The sequence below is a fragment of the Lonchura striata genome, chromosome 3 (assembly GCF_046129695.1).
Source record: "Lonchura striata isolate bLonStr1 chromosome 3, bLonStr1.mat, whole genome shotgun sequence".
NCBI classification, from domain to species: Eukaryota; Metazoa; Chordata; class Aves; order Passeriformes; family Estrildidae; genus Lonchura; species Lonchura striata.
In genome coordinates, this window is record NC_134605.1 from 102325124 (window position 1) to 102343462 (window position 18339).

Below are 18339 nucleotides of genomic sequence, written 5' to 3' on the forward strand. Positions count from 1 at the left end.
AGTTTGAAATTCTGTTAAAATCTGGGGGAAAAAGTGATTTAGTTGCATGCTAGTCTTCCTAGTAACACATGCAGAGCAGAAAAGAGCCTTGCTTTTTTCTGAGGTTCAAGATGAGGGAATGAATTTCCTTTCTGTGTGTGTTCTATTTGTGCAGCCATGATTACAGATGGTATTTTCTTTATCCTGAAAGTTCAGCAATAATAGAGAAAGCCATGCAATTGACAACACTTAATGTGCCATTAGAGTTTTTTTCCTTCCTAAGCATTAGTTTGTATCACATTTTGTGCTGAATTGTACCAACTCCTTCCCACCAAGTAAAGCACAGCATAAACAGAAGGCTTAATGCAAAAGAGTCAGTGAGGTAATTAGTATTTTATTCAAACAAGCAGGTTCAATTCATGCAGTACCAAATAAGCGTTTCCAGCTCTGCTTCCCTGACAATCTTCACTATTAATTGAACACATCTCGCTTGCAGTTTGCTGAATAGCACAAAGATGACGCCATGGGCCACGCTGCTGCACATGGCTTGCAGTCCATTGATTACCCTACAGCAAACAGAGGGAAAAAAAAAAGAGAAGGTTAAAAGTTGTATTTTAACCTATTAATGGCCATGAAACCTACAGAGTTTAGGGTCTGTTCCAGGGTTTCAGCATCTGGCAGTAGCAGCTTTCAGATCTCTAAAGAGTTCCTCTCCCTTGGAGGGGAACTGCCTTGTGAAGCTCAGGGAGAAGCACAGATATGCATATTCAGTCCCGGGCACAATAGCTTCATTCTCACTGTCAGGTCAGCAGTCAAGTTCAGTGTAACTCCTCCTTCTGTTTCTGAATCAGGACTTTATGGAAATGCTGAGGATTTTTAATAAAGCAATTCTGCTGTGAAACAAATCTGCCCTTCGTGACAGCTCTTTGCTAAGCAGCGCCACTGCTAAGCTTATTAAGTCAAAATTTTAAAGTTCAAAGGCAGCATCAGGTTTCAGTAGGCGTCTTTCCTCATCTGCTCTTCACAGCAATATAATTTGCTGCCATCCATATTTTTATTACACAAGTAACGTCTACAAGCTCTTGCTGTTGTAACACTCGATCTATTTTAGTAACTAGTGAACCATTCACACTTTTTTCCCCCCCTGAAGCTAGAACTTCACATCTTTATGCTGATTCTCAGCCTTTTTGTTCCTAAATTCAGGTGCACTCAATGGTTTTTAATTGGGGCAAGTTCTTCCATAACCCTGGAAATGGTCATTTTCAGTGATCCGTACCACTGTGCAAAATTAAATTCATGCATCACAGAGCAGAGAAGAATATTATTCCATGAGTCTAAATTCAGTCATTCATATGAGCTGACTTATGGTCAAATCTTGCTTCACAAGATATAATTTATCACGTGGGTAAATTACATCCTTTTAAATTTTAGTATTATAGCCTTTGTAAAAAATGGTTGCAGGTGATTCTGGGGTGAAATCAGTATCCCAAACTTTCATTTTTAAAACAAAGATGCAAAGCTTGCCACATCTTGCAGCACTAAATTAGTAGTTATTTTCTTATTGTTTTCTAGAAACCCTAAAAATATTTTTTTAAAAAGTAAAAGCACCAATTTGCACCAATTCATGGGAATTTCTCCTGGTTTTATATTAATTTCAGTGCTTTGAGTTGCAATCACATTGAGCCCAGTTTTTTAGTGCAGAGGACATGTAGAAGAGTTAAGTGCATGGAAAATTATTTCCCTTAAATTTCCAGTTCTTGGGGTGCCCATCTGTGGGCAGAGTAACTGTGAGCTCTCCAGTTCCCCCGTTGTTATGAACCCAGCCTCTGGCTTGAATGTGGTGTCTCCAACACAGTGATTGTGCCTCTGGGTCCATTTTATGAGGTTTTATTAATGCAGACTTACTGCTGTCCTTCTTTATCCCACAGTAATCCTATAGATAGCTGCTGAGAATCATTGTCCAATGTCGCTGGATGTTACTCCTTTGTCCAGGAATCCTTCCTCAGCCACTGCCAGAAAAATCCATCTTAAGTCATAATTAAAAGGTTTAGTAAAAAGTATTTTGGAGACAGCAAGTCCTCTCAGTGAGTAGAATGCAGTGGGTTTAAAAGAATAAGTGGGCTTTTTTAATGACACCCAATAATTCTTCATAATCCTCTGTGATCAAGTTCATATGTGATCAGTGGGCTCAGCAAGCTGGGTGGGTAGATCTGAGGAAAGATCTCGTTGATAAATTTTTTTCCCAGGGTAAACTCAGCTTGTGGTTTTTTCGGTGGTGTGTTTTTTTTTTTTTTTTTTTTTTTTTGGTGGGGGGGTTGTTTTTTGGTGTTTTTGGGGCTTTTTGTCAAAGTTTCCATTTTCTGTGCAGGAAGTTTTCACTAAAAGAACTCTGGTGTCTGAAATGGCATGTGACATATCATGGGAGGTGGCAGTGGAATAAATAGGATGCCGGCTAATGAAAGTGAGTTTCCTACACAGTCATTACTTTTGTCATGCTAACTTTCCATATCCTGTAAATATGAATCTCACTTCGAGCAGGAAACACATGTGCACATGTTCTTGTCATAGAAAAAATTGATAGAAGGCAAGCCTAGCTGGTACTGAACTGAACTTTTAGTCTGCAGTGTTGAGAAAAGTCACAAATATGCCAAGAGGAGATTTTATGTAGAAAACATGAAGCATGAGTTGTAAAGTAAGAGCTGAAAATGAGCAGCAATATTAATTACATTTTCTTAAATAAACCTGAGCATTCTGTTTCCCTTTCCTTCTGGTAAACATTTCTTGGTGCACATAACAGAACCCCAAACCCCCTCTAATAGTGAGAATTCATCTTTGATGTCTTAAAATGTTATGATACTGTATCTACATAGTCACATAACTGTCAAGGGTATGTTTATGTTAGCACAGGCTGATAAAACCCAAACTGCAAACAAAGTGCTTGCATGTGTACAGTGACGTGTGTTCTTGTATATACAGAAATATTAAAACTACTTTAAAGCACAACAAAAGCCCATCACTTCACAAGCAATTGTTCTCAAGGGGACTTTATACCTCTCACAGAAAAGCATTGCACAGATTGTATTTTAATAAAGTTTGGGAGTGGAACTTCAGGGAGCCATGGGAGAATCCAATGAAGAAAATCTCTGGTTGCTTTAATTACTACCTGCATGCAGTAAGGAAAAATCCATCCCTGATTTCCCATTCACAGCTGGAACATTAGTACTGTGCTGTGCTATGTGCATCTCAGCAAGCCATAATGGCTAATCATGGCCTGGACAAGTTGCTAAGAACAGCAATAAAGGACTGGGATAATTGACATAGCTATAGCAGTGATATGTGCTATGAATTAAAGAAAAAGAAGAAATTTCACAATGTATTTCACAAAATCATATTGTGATTGTAGAATTTTATTTTTCTGTAGCAGTTGTCACCTCAAAACATATAGGTGATGCTTGTAGTGATAACTGCAAGTTGTATTTGTGTCTGAGGCTGAAATTAGACATCTTAATCTGGAAACTAGTTCTCAAAATCCCCACTTTATTTCACAGATACAATATTTCATCAGTTGTGCTTCCTACAGCCTTGGTCTAAACCTTTCCTTAAAATTACTATAATTTTAGAGCAAGCCTCTACAAATCAAGCCCATACTAGGAACCAGGAAGAGGCTCTCTGCTCCAGCCTGGTGATGAGCACAAACTGTCAACACCTTCCTGGTGCCCACGGAGGGTGGGAGCAGAGCTCTGTCTGCCAGCCAGCATCTCCTTGGGATCAAAGCTGCAAAGGAGCTCCCCTGCAAAGGACACAGCATATTCAGCTTCTTCTAGTCATTTTCTGCAGAAGACACCTTAGGAAGGGCTGGGGGTCTCTGTGTTTCAAACAGAGTCTTGTGGAGCAGCAGGGTGTGGGGTAGGGGTTGGTTTGGGGAGCACCGAGGGTGGCTTCACTCTGCAGCACCACTCTCCAGTGCCAGAGCCCAGGATGGGGGAACAGGGTCAGTCATGGCCCCTGCCATGGTGCCACATGGCCAAGGCCAGCAAAATCAGTCCTGTTATAATTAAACACATTTAACAGTATATTTCTGTTAGAAACATGAAGTTTAATGGAATTTAGTGTCTCTTAGGCTCAAGCAAAAAGTTTTCTGAGAAAAGCAAAGCTCCTAAATTCTGTCTTCCCACTGGTTATGTCAGAAAGTAGTAATTATTTTTCCTAACAGTTGCTTAAAAATCCAGTGACTCTTTTTTGTACACGTCTGTTCTAAATCTTCATAACAGGCCAGTGTTTCTGTCAAACCTGCAAATGCCTGCAGGGGCATTTCATCACTTTTTGCCTCAGAGATCCATAGGGGCACTCCAGATATTCGAATGTAGTGTGAGGTCTGTCACAAGTTGAATGTTTGTAGGCAGTTGTAAAGGCACAGATTGGTTCTTGATCAAACCTTGTATGGCTTTTCTTCTTTGTAGACACACACTTGCAGTTACTCTTGTTTATAAGCATGCTAAAAGAAAAGGAACAGAGTGTAGGGCTGGTGGCCTAACTGCGACCAGAGAGGTCACTTGAGAGAAGGCTTAACTGTTCAAAGAACTGGCAAATGTGGGTCTTGGCAGCTTCTGTGCAACCAGTTCTAAAAAGCCCTTACAAAAGATCTAGTGAAATAGGATGTCCTTAAAAAAAAAAAAAAAAAAAAATTACTGCACGTACTAAAGTGCTGATTGTAGAAAGTGACACTAGGAACATTAGATGTTTGTGTCATAGTCAATGAGGACAGCCCTTAAGAGTCATTGCACGTTGTTAAAATGTCGCTACTTTTTATTCCTTTTTTTTTTCCCCTTTGGGATGCCTTGTAATAGAGTAAGACCAGTTATGGTAGCAGGCTTAGGCTGCAGGAGGTATTCATTCCAACTGTGACAATATTTGTAATAGAACATTCCTGGGAGGTCTACTGGCTTATTTCAAGATGATCTTTTTTATAGATACTATCTTTCATTTGAATACATGTTCAAAGCTATTTTCCCTTTGTTCCCTTTTTTTTTTCTTTTTTTGTGAAAAAACCTAGGATGCAAAATTTAAGACAGTAAAATAAATGCAATATTCTCAACTTTCCCAGTGACACAATAGTTATAAATAATATCGAATGCATGGAGGTGCCACAAAAAATGCCATGTTACAATTGTAACAGTCATTTGCAGTCATTAATGTGCTTTAAAATTAGAGCCAAAAATAATTCTTAAGGCATATAAGATTTCCTTTTAATAAAGACTCACATCTCCCTGAATACTGCAAACCACAGATTATTTTTGCTATCTTTTTCTTGTCTATGAAGCTTTTTTTTCTGGATCTCTTGGTTTTCCATTCATGTGAAAGAAATAGAAAGGTGTTAAATATAATTTAACTTTAATCTATTACTGTGGTGTCCAACTCTTGCAAATTCTAGGCTTTGGGGATGTAGAACCAGGTCATCCAACTGGGAGTTGCTAAAGTGAGCAGCCTTTTTATTAAGAAGGCACACAAGCAAAGGTAAATAATACTGCCATAAAGGCTTAGAAAACACAGTTTTCATGTAAATACTAGTAACATTTATGTAATATTTAGACTCTAAAGGTTCCTCTCATCTTTTGTCTGACTAACTAATAGACACTTCACAGTCCTCTGGCTAAGGATATGTGTATACCTCCATGCTGCACAAGAGCTGACAAAAATCTGAACTCATGACGTTCTTCTGAACTACCTTTGAAGGATATGCAGGTTTAGTCCTCCATGTCTTTTCCTTCTTTAAGGATTTCTTGGTCCTCAACTCCATCAGGAAGGTATTTTCAATTTTCCTGTAATTCTGTGGTTGTTCAGTCCCTTGAGCTGTAGCAACTTGCATATGCATATGTCGTGGCCATATGAAGTAATTTATTGCCTAGCAGTACACGTGGCATTTTCTTGACACTAAAGCCAGTTTGACAGTGAGGCTCCCTCATCCCCTTCATCCCTGCTTTGTACTCTTTCTTCTGCTCCTGTTTGATGAACTTCTGGATGCTGCCAGTTATTTTTAACTTCCATAATTTTATTGATCTGTGTACAATCCAGTTTCACTAGGAATTGTATTTGCATAAAGGAAGATTTGATGAATTGGATCAAAAGTGAAGAGAATTATTCTATGCTGAACAAAGCACTTGCTAAAATATTCATCCCAGCAAGGCCTTATTCAACTCTCAGTCTTTGTTTAGAGGACAGAGTAAATTTAGGTCTAGGACTCCTAGTACCAGAACAAAATAATCACATGATAATCATAATTATTCTGGTATAAACCAGCTGTGTAAATTGAAGCCTTTTTAAATGATTAATTTATGTGAGGCATGGACCTTGCACTGCTAGGTTTTATGCATAGTAAGTCATTGTCTATTTGGTCCCCCTTGTGCTGCACAAAATGCTTGCTGTTCTCCTGTGTTCAGAATGGCAGAAAGACATAAAGCCAACAAATTTTGTGCCATATGTTTGAGACTAATGCTGTGAAAGCATGATTAGCTGCATCTTTTAAACCAAATAATTTTAAAATGCTCTGTTGAATATTGATGATTATATGCCTATTTTCTCATGGTAAAACTTTTCACTTATTGAGACTTACAAATAACAACATGCAAAATGATGATCATACTTCATACAAACATGCAAGTGGAATTAATCTTTCTGGCTTCTGACAACACTGTGGTAACAAGTCATTTTGGAAGGAATGCAGCTCCTCCCTCCAATTCTGTCCTTGAGGGATACCACACTGCATGATTCATCTGACCCGACTTTAGATGTGTACACCTGAGTTAGCCATACTGTATAAACAATCAGGAAAAATGGGCATGTGATTCATCTGACCTATTTTGACCATGTACTTTAGGACGCATTTAATTGCAATCTAAAAATGTGTCATAGCCTCCTTGACTTAGAAAATTATTCTACAAGATCAGATAATATAAAAATGTGTAAAATAGGATGCCATTTGAACTATCTGAAAGCAGAGACCAGACTATGTAAGACATTCCACAAAAGAAAGGGGGAAAAGGAAGGGCACTAAAGCTACTTGGTGCCAGGAAAATTATAGATGTTGGGTGCTTGCTGGGCCATTTTTGTGCTGTAAAGGGATACTGAAACTCAAAATATTCTCTGTTCACTTGCTCACACATAAATAGACACTGTTTTTTTGGATGCCATGCATATTTAGAAGCCTTGAAGACATGTCAGGCCATTCTGCAGTGGCAGGTAGGGACACCTTTCTAACAATCGTAGAATTCAAGGGTGTGGACAATCACGTCAGCTCTCTAATGGTCTTCTAGAAATACATCTGGGACAGAGTTCAGCTCAAGATGGAGGCACCTATGCTTTTGTAGGAGTCTGTATGTATGCTTGGTGTTTATTATTGTTTGACAAGATTATCCAGTCCAGAGGATGTTATCAATGAAAGAAACTTTATCAAGTGAGGTACAGACACTGAACTCTCCCCAGGTTCCTGTCTACCTGAGCTAATTTGTCTTGTTCTATATAGAGTTATATAGCAAATTGTATTGACTACACATTGACCCCCAGTGTTCCCAGTCAGAATGTTGTTGCTATACACCTACCTTGGCATATTTAATGAATAAATAAAACTCCCATATCTCCAATAGCACCAACTTTATAATGATGGCAAAATTCATACCTTTTAATGTCATTTGACATATTAAAATGCTGTACTGTCTTCTCTTCTACTACTTTTTCATATGCTGTTACTATCTTCTCTCTATTCTGTGCTACAGAATGCTGTTTCTGTGCTGTAAAATTCAATCAATTATAGTAGACTTATTTGGTCATATTGAAATGTTACCAGTTATCTTAATGCAGGTATAAAAAACCAAAAAAAGTAAAATTTTCATGTCCAATAAATACTGGTTTATTCCTAATCTTCAAAACATTGGTTTTCCATTTTAAAATATTGTTTCTTGCACAGTTTTTAATGAATGTTGCGAGTTACCAGAAAGATTTAAATCTGTGATATTTTTCATTTAAAAAAATATAATTATGTACATATATAAATATACATGGAATAGGCGTAACATACTTCATATTTGCATGTGGCAATCTAGAAGTGTACTTCTAACAGACCTATGAAATGTTTTTTTTTCATAATTCAACTCAATTTATTTCTGGATTTAGAGTATGCAGTTATTACTATTTATGTAAATTTTTCCTGTCATTTAGATCACAAGCACTGGAAAAAAAGATGTATTTTGCATAAAAGTATAACACAAATGAATATTCCATAATCCAGATTTCTACATTCTGCCAGCACTATCCTCTGCAAAATATCAAGAGGTGAATTTTTCAGGTAAAGGGCGTTGCCCACTATTTGAGCATTACTCAGAATTCTGAATATAAATATTTCTAGATGTTTTATGAAGGTCTTAAAGCCATGACAATATTTATTCCCCTACTTTCTGTGACAAGAAATCAATCATTAAATAAAGATTCAGATCTGGCTTAAAATTTATGCACATTTGAGGCAATTTAATCTCTGTTACTGAAAGTGCATTTTATAGATCTTGTTGCTTAGAGACATGACTGGACTATCTGCAGAATAGGAACTCTCTACAAACACATATTTCAGGGTTCTGAGCCAATCTTCCAAACACTATGTCTGTTTTTCCCCCCTCCTGTCTCTCCTCCCTTCCCAGCAAATACATAAAGATCTGAGCTAAGAAACCCTTTGCCAAGCTTCACATTTATTATTCGCTTCCTATCTTTAATAGATTAAAGCATTCCAAAATCCCTTATGCTACTCCCCCCCCTTTTTTTTTTTTTTTTTGCTTTCTTTCTTCATGAAGGCTGCCAAAATAATGCCTGAAAATCTTTTCCCCAGTAGGAGAGGTGAACAGACTTTGATCAATGAAGTCATAGCTTTTCAAGACAGACTGCCAGTGGACATCACCACGGTGGGTGGTGCTGTGAGTGTCAATCTCTTTTCCCAAGTAACAAGCAACAGGACTACAGGAAATGGCCTCAGGTTGCACCCGGGTAGGTTTAGATTGGATATGAGGAAAAATCTCTTCACTGGAAGAGCTGGCAAACCTTGGGACCGGGGAAGTGAGTCACCATCCCTGCAGGCATGTAGATGTGGTGCTTAGGCACATGGTTTAGTGCTGGACTTGGCAGTTCTGGGTTGATGGTTGAACTCAGCCCTAAGATCTTTTCCAACCTAAATGATTCTACTATTAAGAAAGAGCTGAGAAATATTTTAGAGTAACAAATTAATACTTTTTAGAAAGCTTCTAGCAATGCTTATCGAATTTGATGTTTCATACTTGAGGTAATATTGTTGTACACAAACATGCACATTTCATAGCTAAATATTTTCTTTTCCTGCATGTTCCAAATACAGAGGTAGAAAAAAATATGGGTAAAATATTTAAATAGTCCAAAAAGGAAAGAATTTCTGACATTGCTTTAAATTCAACATGGATTTTCCTTTTATCTTTGGCTTTATTTGAAGCCAGAGCTCTACTTGTGATGAATTACAACTCAAAACTCAGTCAAATGTCCTAGGCATGTTTTCTATGACATGCCTGAAAAATATTGTAAATTGACACTTTCCCATAAGAGAGAAAGTTGTCCTCCCCTGCTTTGATATAAAGACAGGCTGTACTGCTAGACTGCTAACCTGGCAAAGATTTAATGGCCCACATTTTCCCAGTGAAGTCAGTGGGAATGATTGCCTTCATCCATAGGCCTTTGGGAACACAGTGTTCCCTGAGAAATACAAAGAAGGTGTAGGACAAGCCCTTCCAGGTAAAATTGATCTTGACATTCATGAAGGAATGTGAGTAATAAAGCTAATAGAGCTTTATGGAGCAACCCACTAATAGCAGAGGCACAACTTTTTAGGTCTCAATAAACAGCTGTCTTAAGTTTCAACCAGCAATACCAAACTGAATGTATTGGGTGTGTCCAAGAAGTTCTTTTGATCCACCTTTCTCCCAGCTTGAAACAAACTCCTGTTCTCTGGGATGGAAATGCAATGCTCTGTGTCATGCTCTTGTTTTGGGAAGCTTGGGTACAATTCTCCTTAGGCCTGCCAATAATGTTAATACACACACTGGACAAATGTCTAAGTGCCCATGCTACAGAATTCCTTTCTTTCGCAAAATACTTTTTCTGACCAGAGAAACCAGTGTAGATTAATTTTATCTTTCAAAGGAAAGAAAAAGGTCGTGGAATGCTGTGGGGACAAATATTTCCTCAATCTTAAACTTCACAATGAAAGCTATAATACTAGACAATCTTAATGAGTTCTGTACTTCCAGGCCCTCTCCACCTCTGGATAATATTGAGGCAAATATATCATTGCTGAATGAGTTCTAGCCTCTTTCTATGGAATCTGCTATTTAGCAAACTTTTTTTTTTTTCATTGATAAATATAATTTTATATTTATAAGCCTATACATGTATCTTTTGCTGGTTTTATTTATTATCTCGGTTAATCTGTTAGTAGTTTTAGGACACTTAAAATCGAGCTGATGATATGAAGCAGTGCCATCTTGTGGCACTCATCACGTGTAAGGTTATTTCCTGATTTTTCTGTTATATTACTTTATAAAATTGACATTTAAGGGTGTTAATTTTTGTTGTGATACAATAAACACCTCTAATTTTAAAGTCTTTAGGATTATTCTTGAAGTGTTTTCTAAGAAAACAATAAAAGAAAATCTCCCTGTTTACACAGGAACATTTTTGAGATCTTTTCTTTCACTTTATAAAAAAATTAATATAATTAAATAGAAAGAAAAAGTCCTTCGAGCTTCTAAAAGATATTTGGAGGATTTGAAGATAAGCAAACTGTCTTATGCTGTGAAAATATGTGGTCATGAAGGTAGCTTGACAGGTTGCCCTGATAAAAATGTGTTCATGGGATATAATTTATTTGCAACATGTGAAAAGTGTTCTGGATACCAATGTATTGTACATAAACACTAAATATCTGAATTAAAAAATGGTTAAAAATAACCCTATATACTATTACATCCATCCACTCTCTAGCTGACTACATTTATTCCCCAGAACTGTGGAACTAACCAATTTGCCCCCTTTTTTACTCTGTGTTGCTCCCAGTGGTAATGTTATAACCTGGGTAGGAGGAATCAGATTCACTGTTTATGAGTATGATATGCATGAATAAATTAAAGGATTAGGAGTGGCGTCTTCTTTTGACTTCTGTTCTCTGCTTGACCTTGAGTTAGAAAAGGTAGCTTGAGAATTTCAAAAGCATTTAGCCTTGACCCAGTTCTCCTCTAATTAAATCATTCCTAAAACTCCCACTCAGTAAGAGGTCATTTAGGCCATAACTGTGGACTTCAAAATTAGTTCAGTTGCTTATTTATGCTTCAGTTCCTCCCCTCTGCATAATGTAATAATTATCTGCTCTGTAGGAGTTCTGCAAAGTTCATTAGTGCTGGATGAAACTGACTGCAGCAGTGCAAAGGTGTGTGTGCTTCTACTGCAGTTGCATTTGCTGTGTCTTCCCAAATGGCATTTTGTTGTATAGCTCTTAGGAGGGATTCTCCAGCTTACAAAACTTTGTTAAGATACCATCTTTAAAATAGATAACAAGGCTTACGTTTTATGTTTATTAATTAAATAACAACTGCAGTTAATGACACATTTTCTCTGGAAATTCAGTTATAGTCTGACACAACAACATTACAATTATATCAGAGCAACACAATACCCAGCAGTGTTTTGTTTATATGCAGCTGGTTTGTATGTATTGCAGTGAAGCTTAAGAACATCAAGGACTGCACTAGTAAGAGCACAGGCACAGGAAGAGGGATGTGATTGCTATGGCTATTCAGTGTAGCAGCACCAAGACTGCCTTGAAAGAACTACACCCAATTTTGTGCTTCTCAGCACAAAGAAGACACTGCTTAATTGAGCTGAGTATGGCAGAGGGCCATCGAGATGACTGGGGCACTGGCACATGAGACATGGAGACAGTTGTAGAAACATGGGTTTGTCCAGCCCATAGAAGGGCAAGAAAATTGCTTTTTCTCCAACACTTTACAGTGATGATGGAGCCAGATGCCTCTTAGACATGCACAGCCTCCAGTGCTGGGGGAAAAGGGCACAAGATGCAGACTGCTAAAAAACCAATTAAGTAAGACAAAGCCAATTACTATAACGAGGGTGATAAATCTCTGGAATGAGTTGCCCAGAGGGACTGTGGGATCTTGATCCTCAAATACAAAGTTTGGCTTGACAAAGCCCTGACTACCTTATGGTTTCAAAGCTGGATTCAGCTTTGCAACTGGCTCTACTTTGAGTGGTGAGTTGGACACATGACTTCCAAAGATACATTTCAACCTATATTATGGAACAATTCCCTGACTTTCCCTCAGTAAATGTGTTTTAATGTTATCAGACATTGCAAGAACATTTTCAGGCAATGAGAACATCAGCTTCCTCAATCTTTCCATAAATCTTAAATATTTTTGTTTTTACTTCAATTGGATCACAGTGGCAATAGTGCTGTGCCATCTGGAATAAGTTAATACTATTGATTTCATCTTTTGAGGAAGGCATAAAATGATTTCTCACTTTTTTTCCCTCACTGACCCCCAGCAATCTATTTCTTTGCTTATAAAGCCCTGATTATCTTTTGGAATGCTAGAGCAACCACAATAAGACTAAGGAAGGAAAAAAAAAGCAACATTTTCATAATCTTTTTCATTTCAGAAAAGAAAGTCTCTAAGGAAATTATGAGGGTGTATTAACATTCACAATGATGGTTCTTGATGTACCCTTTGCAGACACATACTATTATCTAGACCCCCATATTCTTCATATAGTCACAATAAAATCCAAAGTAGAAGGAATTTATTTATTGTAAACACTGTAGATAGTATATTTGATTTGGTCTATATATCCTGTGCTACCAAAGGAGAAATAACAAGTGGAAATTGTCCTGAAGTGGTTTCTGTTTGCTATGTGCTCTTTATGGAGTAAATGTCTTGCATTCTAGGGCACATGAATTGAATCCCTCTCAAATACGATTCAAGACATGTTCTATTTTGCTCCTTCCCTCTGCACTAGTTTTGCCTTTGCCCTTAAGCAGCATCTCCACTTGCCTCAGTGACCTACTCTCGTATGTATAGAAATAAATATGCCAGCTGCCTGTTTTATTAGGATTAGGAGGAGATTTATATAAAAGTTGGTGTCCGTATGTGGCAGCCTCACTCAGCTTGTGTGTGTGAATAACCTGTTCTCACTCCAGGGAAGGGTCTCTGCTGGCAACAACCAGCAGATGGTGCTCAGAACAAATGAAATGAAATATATTAAGAAATGAAGAAGAACAAAAACAATAACAACAAGAACAAGAAGCAGGGAAAGCTTGCTTTTTATATTTCCCTGTGACAAACAATTACTTTGGTGGGTTTTATGGGGATTTTTTTTTAAAATGTGTTTGTTTTGGAGCTTTTTGTGTTTGTTTTGGTTTGGCTTTTATATGTTTTTTTTTTTTTTTTTTTTTTTTGTAATTTCTTTTGTGATTTATCATCCTGCAGCCAATATTATAATTTCACTGACATTTGTTCATAATTAGTTTTAGGTGGTGGATGGGTGAGAGGGAGCATTGACTAGTTGTTGACAGGTCTTCTGCAGGCCCCTTAATGGCATCCTCTGAGGTCCAGACTGCTTTGAAATTCCTATAAATTCCTAACTGCTTCATCATAACATGAGTGGAAAGGCTTGTTAACTGCTCCACAAAAGCACCAGTTTTTTAAGAAGAATTTCTGCACATCCTTTAAAGGTCTAGTCCTAGTACAGATTGTTCACTATACTACCTTAATTAATATTTGGCAGAATAGTCACATCTATTAATTGCTTAAATTCAGTATTAACAAAAATCCTTGGGAATATTCTTTGAGATATTGATTAAAATAAAAATTAAGTCAAGTATTTTCTATATTTACAAGTGACATGTTTCCAGTCACATGAGATATTATAAAGTAAAATCAAGGATATATCAGATATTTGTTTTGTTTTCATACAAGAAAGAAGAGCCTTGAGGTCTGCTGTCAATGGGATCTGACAATGGTTTGGAAATTCTAGCAGATTTTCAAGAGGCTGGAGCTGTGACATCTCCATGCCTAAGGGACAGTGCAGAGTCACTGGCAGCTGGGCAGAGTTCTGGAGTCCACTCAGAGGATGGAGACTGGCTTGTCACTGTCCCTGCTGCCACTGTGGAGGGAGCTGTGCCCCTGCTGGCAAACCCAGTGAAAACTCCTGGCTGTTGCCCTGGTGCAGAACTGCCAGGACACTTCCTCAGGGATGGTCATTCCCTTTTTAATGCACTACTGTCCTGTCCCATGGCAGATCTAACTTTGTGTTTAATTCTGACCTTTTAAACACATCACTGTGTTGACATTTGTTCCTCTTTTTATTTTCCTCCTCCATCAATGCAGGAAATAACTGTTATAATCCCAGGCCTAGGGGAAGATCAGGGGCAGATGTCCAAAGTTATTGATAATAAAACTACAGCTCCTGAACCCTCTCCCTTCAGTGGGAGCTCAGATCTCACTACATTTTAAATGCAAGAAATCTTTATTTCAGTCTGTATCCTAACTGTGTAAATAGGAGAAGCAGAATAAAAAGTGTGGAACAAAAAATGTTATTTCTTTTGCTAAAATCTTTGGAAGCATGAAGCAGCTGTATCCTCCTCTTGAACTGAATTGGGGCAAAGAGTGCAGAATCTTCATGACAGCTCCTTGCTTTAAATAATGTTTCTAGTGCCTAGGACCCAAGCACTGGATGCAGTAGATATATTGCTATGTTCCAAAGCAATCATACAATGTCATAAGGTAATTTAACCTGTGTAAATCCCCAGAATCTGTCTACTCTCAGCAAGTGCACTGGTAAAAAAAGCTGCTAGAAAAATGTGCCATTGTAAGAGCCTGCAGAAAATTGGGATTGCGACAAATTTTCCATTGACAATATGCTTTTTTTGCTAAGCAGTAGCTTTTCTCAGTTGCAATATATGTATACAAGGACATATGTATTTTTCAAACAAAAAGAAATTATAAGATTTCCAGGACTGTCATGAACAATATGCATAATTGCACTGAGGTAATTTTCTGTGTGTTTAAAGCCAATTCTAAAAAGAGTTTCACTGGTAGAAATGGCTAATAATAAATATTTCTTTGTTTTGGGAGGGTGATGACAAAGGAGTAAAGAATAACGAGTAAATTAAACTCATTATTTAAAACAACCCCCAGTCCTGATCTATCTCCTCTGTGACAGACTGCATGTGACTATACAGCACAGCACTAAGCCACATGTTCACATCTGATGACCTTATGGCCCAAAAAAACCCCATTTTTGCAGTTTTTCTGCAGGTATGGCACAACCTGCCTGCTGCCTCACATGAGTGAGAGTTGGGGATGCTTGCATCTGGGAAATGGGTAGAATTAATGATATTGCCTCCTAGCAATATCTGTGCCCCAGGATTGCCCTAGGATTTGCTTTGGAGATATATTGTTGGAAATTTCCAGAAACAGGCAGGGAAGATAACAGTGCTGAGTGTAGGAAAAGGGTCTCAGTGCTGTGTGTCCCTCCTGGGACATTTCTCGTTCTCCAGTGCAGACGTGTAATGACACCATGGAGCAGGAGGAAGAAGAGGAGGACAAGAATGAAAAGGAGGCTGTTGTGGATTCAATATGCCAATAATGAGGTCAATCCACCAGAGCTGAGAAGATGTCCAGATGAGGCAGCCTGCATGATAAAATAAGTCAGAAATTGAGAGACAAATTTTCCTTATTCTAATCCTCCAGATTCTGTCCATAGCCAATGGAATGATGTGGGGACCCCCATGTTAGTGGCTCAAAGTGATGAGAGGTACAACAAATAGATGAAACAAATTCAGTTAAACAGACCATATTAATCTAATTAAAAGTATTCACTGTGAAGGTCTTTGGACACTTCTGTATTGCAATGGTCATGCAGAAAATAGAAGTCAATCAGATAAGAAGTCTTCTATTCCCAGAATCATTCACAGCTTTCAGGAACTATATCAAATATGATTAAAGTAGAATTAAAAAAGACTGCTATGGTACAACTATGTTACAATTAAAAATTACATTATATTATATTATTAATTTAATTATATTTTCAACATCAATCATGGTCTCACTTCACTAGGGAGAGTCTCAGTAGGAATAGACTTCCAGAAATAAAATGTTATTTTGGATTAAGGTAGAGAATGATTGTGATCTGCAGTATTTTTTCCAGAATACCAATGTATTTAGAAATCTTCATTAGGGTATTTTATCACCTATTTAAATTACTTCAGAAATTAAATCAACCTAAAAGTAAGATTTAAAACCAGGAATATTCAAAAGGAGTTGCTAAATTAATTTAATGTGCAGACAAGGTCCCAAGAAGCCAGTAAAAAGGCAAAAAGCATCAAAGAGTGTGCTGAAAGGAGGGGAAGAAAATATTAAATAGAAATACAAATGGAATCTGACAAGAGGTTGAGTCTGAGTATTTATAGGTGACAGGGTGTTAATGTATTATGCAAAAGGAAATAAAAAGCTGGTTTCATTTTCCAGATATTACACATAGAAAGAAGTTTAGTAGAAGCATATTCTATTGACAACTCCTTCTGCAGCTGAAATGGAGCAGTCTGAAGAAATGAAGTTTAAATGAACTTTATTATCCTGCATAATTCCTCAGGTGAGTGGGGAAAGGCTGATTAATGCATTTTCCAGAGAAGATGCCTGAAACAGCATGACCATTATAATGCTTTGTGCCATTCTAGTGTTGACTTTTGCTAATCCATCTTCAAAAAATGGGTGGATCTGTTTGCTAACAAAGCTGAGTTTCAGATAGTGTTGAGGGGTAAATGCTTTATGACACACAACTGCAGGTTTAACTTCAGAGCTGCTTAGTGGAAGAGAAGCAGATGTTAATGTCTGAAATTGTGTGGCCAGTTACTAATGGACCAAATAAGGCATCCCATAAGCAAATCTTCAACATAAAACTAGGGTTCACATGTTGTGATAAGCCTCTTAAAAATTAAAAGGATCCAGTGTGAGTCTACCTGATTTATCATGCTCTTTATGTCACATGAAACATGCTGTAGTCTCATGCTCAGCTGTTGGTATGGTTCCCACCATGGTTTTAGGTGTGGGACAGAAAGTCATCCCATCCTTTCTTCAGCGCTCTCTTTCCCTGGTGGCAATTTATGGAAAAAACTACATCAGCGATGGTATGAGAATTGCTCAAGAAAGGATTGTCACAGCTTTTGATGTGGATTCATATTCCAAGTAATCTGAAATCAATTTGAACCAGAAGTATACTTTAGAAAAACTATTACATTTGCCCTGCTAATAATGTGCATTTTTTTTTTCAAGCTATCCTGTAGAGCTTTTCACTTTCTTTAACTCTAAGGTGAGCATACATTTAATGGGAAATACAGATGCTATAGCTTTTCAGCATCTTTTCATCCCATTTGATTAGCAATGTGAAAGCATACTGCATTTCTACATGAAAACTCTTATTTATACAGAAGCAGTTTATCCAACTTGTAGATCAGACACTGGTCCTTGCTCTGCTTGAACTTCAATCTGAGTCCAAGCATAGTATCCAGTAAATGCATTTATTTTGCTTCCAAGGCAATCAGCAAAGCTTTAGACAACTGCCTGTCAGTAACAGACCTGTTAGCATAGCAGTAAGGTGTTCCTGGAAGCTGGAGTTCTCAAGGTTACAGGACAAAGACAAATAGCTCTATTCCATGTCAACTGCTATCTAGAAAGATTTCTTAATTTTGCCTGAACACAAACCCTGCAGGAGATGTGCTAACTCCTGCAGATCCTCTTGTGGGTGTTACTGCTAGCAAAAAAATACAGAATATTCATTCTACAATGCCATAATACACTTGGAGTTAGAAGTATAGAAGGAAAGAAAAACAGCTTGTATTTTTCAGACTGAAAAAAAATCATATTTTCTAATAAAATACTTACCCTTAAACCCCAAATTCTTTCAATGAACAACATTTCATGCCACATATATTCACTTTTTTATGCACTAGTCTTGTTTGGTATCATCATTCTCAGAAACACCTAATTTTCTGGAAAGGAATATTATTACCATAGTCTCCTCAAATATCTAATTAAATTTTATATTTGTTACAGTTTAAACATTGATGCGTATATAAATGGCAGTTCACTAAAAATACCATGGTATGACAGTTTCTTAGAATCTTACCATAATCAAAGTATGCTGATCAATATATGAAATAAATATGTAGTTGCTTGCTTCCTAGCACTGCAGCTTTAAGAAATCATGTGATTACAGGAAATATCT

General features: G+C 37.4%; 1 long non-coding RNA gene across 1 annotated transcript in view; it reads right to left on the minus strand.

Moving 5' to 3' along the window:
* Nucleotides 1-361: 361 nt before the first annotated feature.
* The window catches only part of LOC116183495 (uncharacterized), a 48179-nt gene continuing 30201 nt past the window's right edge, over nt 362-18339 (minus strand). The window contains exon 3 of the long non-coding RNA XR_004148130.2: nt 362-545. This is a non-coding gene — a long non-coding RNA (uncharacterized LOC116183495). The remainder of the gene's footprint in view (nt 546-18339) is intronic.